The sequence below is a fragment of the Aplysia californica genome, unplaced genomic scaffold (assembly GCF_000002075.1).
Source record: "Aplysia californica isolate F4 #8 unplaced genomic scaffold, AplCal3.0 scaffold00801, whole genome shotgun sequence".
NCBI lineage: Eukaryota > Metazoa > Mollusca > Gastropoda > Aplysiida > Aplysiidae > Aplysia > Aplysia californica.
In genome coordinates, this window is record NW_004798071.1 from 179,592 (window position 1) to 188,332 (window position 8,741).

General features: G+C 40.1%; 1 long non-coding RNA gene across 1 annotated transcript; it reads right to left on the bottom strand.

The window, feature by feature from the left end:
* Positions 1-1,128: 1,128 nt before the first annotated feature.
* On the bottom strand, positions 1,129-7,640 carry LOC101861161. Its single transcript, XR_221024.2, has 2 exons — positions 7,537-7,640; positions 1,129-2,023 (listed from the first exon to the last, which is right to left on the bottom strand). It is a non-coding gene; the product is annotated as an uncharacterized LOC101861161 (long non-coding RNA).
* Positions 7,641-8,741: the final 1,101 nt, after the last annotated feature.

Here is an 8,741-nt window from a genome sequence, read left to right on the forward strand (position 1 = left end):
TGGGTTTTGTAGTGCACCCCAACAAGATGGTCGCGCTCCTTTGAAATAGATTAAACTTGCGATTCTGAAGGCTTACCGTGGAAGTAAAACTTAGAATAAGATAAATAATATATTTTGGTTTTATAATATCGTTTTGCAACTGGGTTGAAAATATCTTTTGTTTGCCCCTTCCTTTAATGCGAAAGCACTGAAGAGGCGACGCAAAAAAATCGATTCCGAAATTGACGCAAGAGATCAGTGATTACAACAGGCCCAAAAGTAACTTTATAGTCACTAGTCGAAAACGAAGACTCCAACATGACGGAGTTTCTCAGTTTTAAAAATACCTCCCTCATTCAGGCATCAAGTCAACACCTGCGTACAACGGAAAAGAGTCTAACCACCACACCACAGATGCTGGTTCTGTTGTACTTAATTATGTTCTCAATAATGACTGTAAACTTAATATTAGCATAAGAATTCCCCTATCAGCATAGTTGGGACTGTTTAGGAGGCAGGTTGCTTCCACTCTGCCCGCCACGACTGACCCAAGCAGTGAATTATACAGCCGAGCCGACAGACTGGGATACTCCGTAAAACGTCTCCCGCTTGTGAGAACCAAACTCTGATTGAAGTGTCTTTAGGCCATTCCCAAAGGGGGGGATATTAACATATTCGTATGCACAGTAAAATTGTAGATGGGCTGACTTATCAATGTTATGCTTGTACTGTGCCGAAACAACATAGGAGGAACTGCTGTTTTGACTTACCTCATCCTTACTATCATTATTTTCCATCTACTTCTTTTGTATGTTTGTCACTCTCTTGTGAATTGCCGTTTCCGGGGTGCCTTGATAGTTGAAGCACAACCTTGTGCTGTTGAGGCTAGAGAGGTGAGCAAAGAAACCCTGATTCCCCTTTTGGACTTCTCTGTTAATATCCACCCCTTGCCGCTCATATGACCTTATACTGTTGCGAGCGCCATAAATACCTTACTAAAACTAAACTTAACTCTTGGTCTTTCAGTCTGAGGCAAAGAGTCTGAAAATTACTCCATTAGTGTCGGCCTTCACTTGAAGGCGAACAAACAAGTAGACGGACAAACAAACAAATACTTAAAACAAGCAATAAGTGTACACGAGGCTCCTATTGTATTCGAATTACAAGAGTGATTTGAGTGTCGCCACTGATTGTGCAACAGTTTATTGGATGTAAAGTTCGTTGCTCAATTTTTGTTTTAAAGAGGAGTGGCAACAATAGCAGGCCGGTTGATTCTGTTTGGGGTTTTTTTGTAATGTGAGCGTGTTGAGATTTCATGGCCTCTGTACCTTATTCAAACAAGATAGAGACACTTAAAGCAGAAAAAAGTAATTTATCGCGCACTGAAAAAAGTGGCTTTATGTTGAAAATATTGAAAAAGTATTTGTTGAAAAAGTTGTCGGTTGATTGTTCCAGCGTTATCACGTGATGCAGATATGGAAAAAAATGTTTGTTGAAATATAGCCTTTGGATGTTTGTATCAGAGTTATCACGAGGTCAGAATCAAACATCCAGACTCTCAAAGCACGCGGTGAAAGACAGTCAGGATGACTAGCATAATGATACTTCCGGTCAAGGCAGCTGGACTACTGCACGCAAGTGTCTTGACGATACCGTACTCCTTCTCGTTACAACCCACACTCGTGACTACCGCTTTCCCATCGGGTGTCTTGATAAGCTCACAAGCTTTTGCCTGGTCGTTGGGTACTTGTTTCGAATTTTCCACTGAGACCACGCCTTTGTAACATGCTGGTGACACTTTGTGTTGGAGCTCCTTGTTAAACGTAGTGAAAAAATCTGCGTTTGTCGAGGTACCGGCGCCTGACACTGTGGCGAGAACAAGACTGAGGCTCAGCACTGAGCTCAAGACGAGAACCCTCAAGGAAACCATTCTGGTGAAGATTGCTTTGATCGGTGGTACGATACTGTGTTTTCACACTTCGTTACGCTCTTGTCGTTGCAGGTTCTGTGTGTGGATTTCCACTTTTCGGCCGTGAACGTCGTTCTGTTGGAAGGGAAACACAAGATGTTAAGAAAAAACAACGATTTTTTGCTGTTTTTTATGTGTGTCTCTGTGTGTGTGTGTGTCTGTGTGTGTGTGTGTGTGTGTGTGTGTGTGTGGGTGGTTTTTTTTTTTTGTTTTTTGTTGTTGTTTTGCTCTTTTTTTCTTCTCTTTAGTAAACCTACTTAGAACGGCGTCTGTGGTGTAGCTACTATACATTAAGCCTTCTCATGCACGAGATCCCAGTTCGATTCTCGAGTAGGGAGAATTTTTATCAAGTATCTCCGTCTGTCTTATGGGGTGCTGTATCCTAAATCAGTCTGCGGTAACCCTGACAGACAGGCTTGAAACAATCTGCTCTATTTTCCAGAATTGGGCTTCCAGAATTGGGCTCATTTTACTGAAACTATCTTTAGCCATTGCAGTTTTTCGTTTTATGTCTACGGAACATTTAGAATCACATGTCTTTGTATATTCTTGATATTCAAATTGCTCTACTTGTTTGATCTTTTCGCCTTTGCTTATGAGGTCACAAATATGATTTTTTAATAAATAAATAAATAAAACTTTTGCATGCAACGATGCAATGCCTTACCATTATATCAATGACAGACTCCGGTGGCGTCCTGGTCTAGAGGTTATGCTACCAGACTTGTAATCGTGAGGTTGCAGGTTCCGTCGTTCGAGCCTCATGCCCGACCATGTGTCCTTGGGAGAGGCACTTTACACAATTTTCTTCACTTCACCCAGGTGGAAATGGGACCCATCCATAGACTAGTGTTTTAGTGCCTATAAAAATAGCATCTTGCACTGTATGCTTCCCAGGTGTTGTGATTGTTTTAGAATGCTAGCAGGTCTGATGGGGCAATAATATAGATGGTAAACGCATTGAACAGGAATTTGCGCTATACAATATTTACAAATGATACCTATTATTATTATTATTATTATTATTATTATTATTATTATTATTGTTCTTCTTGTTCTTCTTCTTCTTCTTCCTCCTTTTCTTCTTGTTTTTATCATTATTTTTATTGTTCATTAATTAAAGAAGACAACACGGACATGCCTTGTTTTGCCGAAAAATGTAGGTCAAATGTAAGGACTGCACATTGAAAAGTGCATAACGTGTTTTTTTTCGAGACTGTTTACGTGTAAGAGATTACACATGTTCCAACGCTACAAATTCCAGGTAAAAAAGACATAGGTTATAATGCTAACTAGCGTTTGGATAACGCACATTCCCTCTCAACATCAAGCGCCATGCGACTCTGCCTGTCAGGGCCAAAGCAGGCTGAGTGAGGTTCAACATCAAAGCACTCAGAGGTACAGGATAAATAATACATACAAACATAGAGGAAATATTAATTTGATGACATAGGAGAAATAATATATTAAAACAGCCCCCTAGCATAGATAGCTGGTACATCTATATTATTCAAATTTTCATAATATATAAAACATATTTTTCAATATATTGTATATTTATGTGTAGACAGACACGTGTAAAAAAAGGAGTATTGTTGTGTGGATCGGAAACTTGGAAACGAACCAAGCAGATAGTAAACAAACTGCACTCCTCCATCAGTGGTTGCCTGGGAAAGATCATGAAAGCCCATAGGCCCGACACCACGGTGTATTTAGAAATACGGAGGAGAACCAAACAACAGCCAATTTACAGGGAGATCAAGAAAAGAAGATAGCGGTGAGTTTGTCTAACGTGTAAGAAGCCAGTCCACCATGTGACAAGACAAAGCCGAGGATAGAATCCCCAGAGAAGGAGGAAGAGAGGGAAGGCGGAGATCCACATGAGAAGGAAATCAGGAGGCAGATCCCCGCCATACGGGGCACAGCTGGCTGGAGGTAAACGTAATCACCCAATCATCGTGTTAAAAGTCCTGTACTACCCACTCATGCAGCATACCATTTTAAAGCTAAATAAATTCTGCGAAACTTTTCTTGCACATGGACTATGTTAGTTAGACTTTGAATCTAATCATCTATTGCGGAACAAAGGCCACAAAACTGACATTCAATGACAAGGACAATGACAATGACAATCTTTTTTTTTTAGGGGGGGCATTAAGCCAATGTACACAGGATATTAAAGCAGAACTAGCGAGTTTGAATTCCTCCCTATGGCTTCTGGATTATTAGGGAGCAGCAGAGGCCACAGGGGGGGGGGGGATCCAGGGTCGATGAACAAAACCGCAGTCGCGAGAATCACCGGGTGCTTGGTTTAGCGGACTACATCGTGCAAGTGCAGGAACGTCATGTCTCACCCTTATTTTCGTCTTGGTGTCATTGGGGTAGACATCTCCACTCATAGCAAAGCATTTTCCCACAGGATCAATTTCAATAGACAATTCTGGGAAAAACAGACCATATTATCAACGTTGGAGTGGTTACCAGTAAATAGCCCCGATATGAATCCTACAGGTAAATGGAGTCCCATGAAACAGCAGCTGAAGAAAAGCGACTTTGCTCCCAATTCAGACCCTTTGTTTGCAACTCTCTGTGACATTTGGGATGAACTGAGAGATAATAACGTACAAAATTTAAAAGAGTCGATGCCCAAAGGGTTCGTGCACAACATAAAACCAATGTGTACATTAATTTAAGTCTTAGTTTTGTGTGGTATTAATGATTCCTCTTCATTACGTTTTGTTTGAAAGTATCATAATAAACTATTCTTTATTGCAGGGACAGAATTCTCCATTCATTGGATCTGCAATGTATGTCCATTCTATCAATATTTTTTCTCTTCAATACATTCACGAAGATAATTTTACGTTTCTTTGATTTCGCACGATTTTGCTAAGCCTGATTTTTTAAGGTCAATTTTGAGTGACCATATATCTTGTGCCTCTTAACATAGATGAAATATTAAGGTGTCAGAAGTAGAATTTATTTAGCTTTAAATTGGTTTGCTTCATGAGTGGGTACAGCAAGGCTTTAACCCCATGCTTGGGTGGTTACATTAATGTATATATATTACTGTCAGAAATTGAAGCTCAAAATAAACTGCTCGAAAACAGTATACACCATCTTTACAAAGAGCCATAAAACAGCCAAAGAAAAACTCCAACTGATGATAGGAAATGAAAATCTCCTCAAAGAAGAACAACCAACGTATCTAGGAGTCAAACTTGACCAAAGTCTAACAATGAAAAGCCAAGTGGAGAGCATAAAGAACAAGGCGAAAAGAAGACTCCAACTTTTAAAGAAACTTGCGAGCAGTTCATGGGGATCAGACAAAAAAACTTTGAGAGCTCTATACCTTGGTTATGTCCGATCTTCCCTGGAATACAGCAATAGCCTACTCACTATGTGTAGTGCAACTACTTGCAATACCCTTGACAAGGTCCAAAATAATGCCCTTCGTTTCATTAATGGTGGCATGAGATCTACACCTACTGCCGCATGTGAAATTCTGTCAAATGTTGAACCCCTGGGAATACGCAGAGATAAAGCAGTTTTGGAGCTTCATGAAAGAACCAAAAGAATGTGCCCCAACCACCCAAACAGGAAATTAGTAGAAACATGGAAACCAAAGAAACGACTTCAACAAAAATCAGTCATGCATCGCATCACAGAACTAATGAGGAGCCACCACCTACCACAAAACAGAAGAGAAACCAAAAGAGTCAACCAAAACATCCCTCCCCACATTTCTATGGAAAAACCAATCATTAAAACTTCTCTCAGAGACAATAGCACAAAATCTTTAGACCCAGTGAAGTTGATGCTTTCTTCACACCAAACAATCGACAGCTATTCAGATGACTGGATACACGTCTATACAGACGGCTCAGCATTCAAAGGCACAACCAAAGCCGGATATGGAATACTAATACAGTACCCAGATGGAAGTTCCAATGAGATCTCTGCAGCCTGTGGAGAGAAATGCAACAACTACGACGCAGAAATGATAGCAATTGAAACAGCTCTATACCATCTCCGCACAGTTTTTGACACTCATCCAAACAAAAGCCAGAGTATAGTGATCTTCAGTGACTCACTATCAGTCTTGCAAGCAATAGAAAATGATCACCATCTAAACGAAGACTTGACACATATACTGTTTGGCTCCCATCATTTGAAAACATTCTGTGGCGTCAACCTGATGATGCAGTGGATTCCTGGACACTCAAACATACCTGGAAATGACAGAGCAGACACACTCGCCAAAAGGAGATCTAGACAGGAACAACCCAACATTCCAACTTCATACCACACTGCAAACCAAATCATTAAAAGCAACAGCAAACAAGATTGGATGAAATGATGGGCCTTGGGAAAGACAGGCAGAGCAGTTTTCAAACATATGACTACAACAAAACGAAATGACAATATCAACCACCTACAGAGAAAGAAACAGACCACGATCTTCCGCCTACGAACAGAACATATACAGCTCAACTTTCACTTGAACAGAACAAAACCAGAACTTCCCCCAATGTGTCCTTTGTGTGACTATGCATATGAGACAGTGGAACATCACCTTTTCCACTGTACAGCCCTAAATGACACCAGAGCTACCCTTCTCCCTCCGAGACCTAACTTCAACAACACACTCTATGGAACATTACAGCAACTGCAGCAAACCTGCACTTATCACTACATGGCATTGGACAGAAGGGCGAGAGCCCAGATGTTGCTGGATACATAACAACAACAACAACACACATATATATATATATATATATATATATATATATATATATATATATATATATATATATATATATATATGAGGCAGCGTGGTGAAATCAGGCTCTCATCAAAATAATCAAAGTGAAAAAAACTTGCATTTTTCCGCAGGTTTGTTAATTTTTATCAAATTTTTGTTTTGGGGCTCAACACCTTTCATGCCCATTAAAGAACTCATTTCTGAGTGAATTTTTCTGAAACACGTGGATTAAAGGCACAAAAAATAAAAAGTCTCAGTTACCAAGGACACTTAGGCTATAGAAATAACTAATCTTTGGCGGCAATTTTCTCTCTAATTTTACCTCTGAAAACAGGTGATCCCCACCTCCTTCATTCTCAAATATCTCGACTAGTGTTTAGGATAAAAGGATATTTTTTTCATCCAAATAAAGTCATCCAAATAAAGTCATCCAAATAAAGACAAGTGAACAAGCTTTAAGATGATACCAATAACTCTGCATGGCCAAAAATTGCCGAGAGCCTGATTCCAGCACGCTGCCTCACATATATATTTATATATATATATATATATATATATATATATATATATATATATATATATATATATATATATATATATATATATATATATATATATATAAAAATAATATATATATATATATAGTCTGTCCCTGCCTGTCAGGTCCAGCGCTGGCTGAGTGGGATACAACATCCCAGTAGACGGGCGCAAATACTCATGTCTTCCGCGCAACGATTAAAAGAAATGACCGCTGCACCACGTGCACTAGAGGTCACAAAGGGTAGAACACATCATCGCTCACTCACACAACACACAGACCTACCAGGTGAATCAAGCAGTTGTTGTTGACGTCCTCGCTTCCCTGTCTGGTATTGCCTGAACTGCTCCAACGAACGCTTCTTTTTATACAGACATCTTTGCTTCTAGTTTGACCCATTTCTATTAAGCGAAAACTGATAATATAGGTTTGTTATCGGTTCGACCAACAACAACAATGCATGAAATCAATTATTGCCTGCTTGTACCCAGTTGTTGAGGAATTAAAGTAGGCCAAAAGAGGAGTGAGGATGGGGCTGGAAGGGAGAGGAGGCGGGTGTCTCATGGAGTTGACGTGTCAAGTACGAGAAATTGCGAAATGCAGAACGCATAGGATTATTCATTATTTTATTTTCGGTGCGTTTTTTTTGTTGTTTTTTTTTTTAATTGTAATAAGTGTTTTATGGCGCTCGCAACTGCAGAAGGTCAAATGAGCGCTTGGGAAACATTAACAATTTTCAGTTGATAGGATTTTTTAAGTTTTGCCCGGGTGCGGCCGAAGTCTACTCGTATCGATTTTGAACCACAAAGGGATCTTAAACGTGCACAACTTGCTCTCAGGACCGCGGAGATTTTTTGCCCTTTTCAGAGAAGGCTAGGTGTTAGCTCTTACCAACCATATGATCAGGTGTGTGGCTGAAAGACAGCAGTAAGAAGGAGCCAAGGAGTAGCAGTAGAAAAGCTGCAGAAAGAGAAAGGAGCCCAGAGGAGTGGGCAAAGGGAGGAGGGGGTGGGGGTAAAAGTTGGAGACGAGAGCAAACGACAGATCATGGTAAGAGTGCTGGAAAGGAGGTGAAAGGAGAACATTTTAGAGAAGAAAATTTTCCGTCGCTGTCAGGTTTCGAACAGGGACCAATTGAATGAGAGGCAAACACCTTAACCTCTAGACCACGAGAGCCCCCTTGCCACATCTGAAACAGACATGGACGATCGTGGTTTGCCAATCATTTCTTTGTTCGGATATCTATTTTTTTTAAACTGTTGTCATGCCTGGTCTTTCCCGTTACTCACCTGTTTAAGTTCACGAAGAAAGTTGCTCTTTGTCTACCTCTGCCTCGTTTGCCGTCTATTTTTTCCAGTGAGATCAAAGTGTTCAGGATTGTTTTTTTATGTCAAATCAAATGTCTTAGAGTTGCATAAATTGATTATTTTCGTCATTGTTTTTATTAGTGAGTAGCCCACTCGCGCTTCTTTTGGCGCCTCCTCATTGGA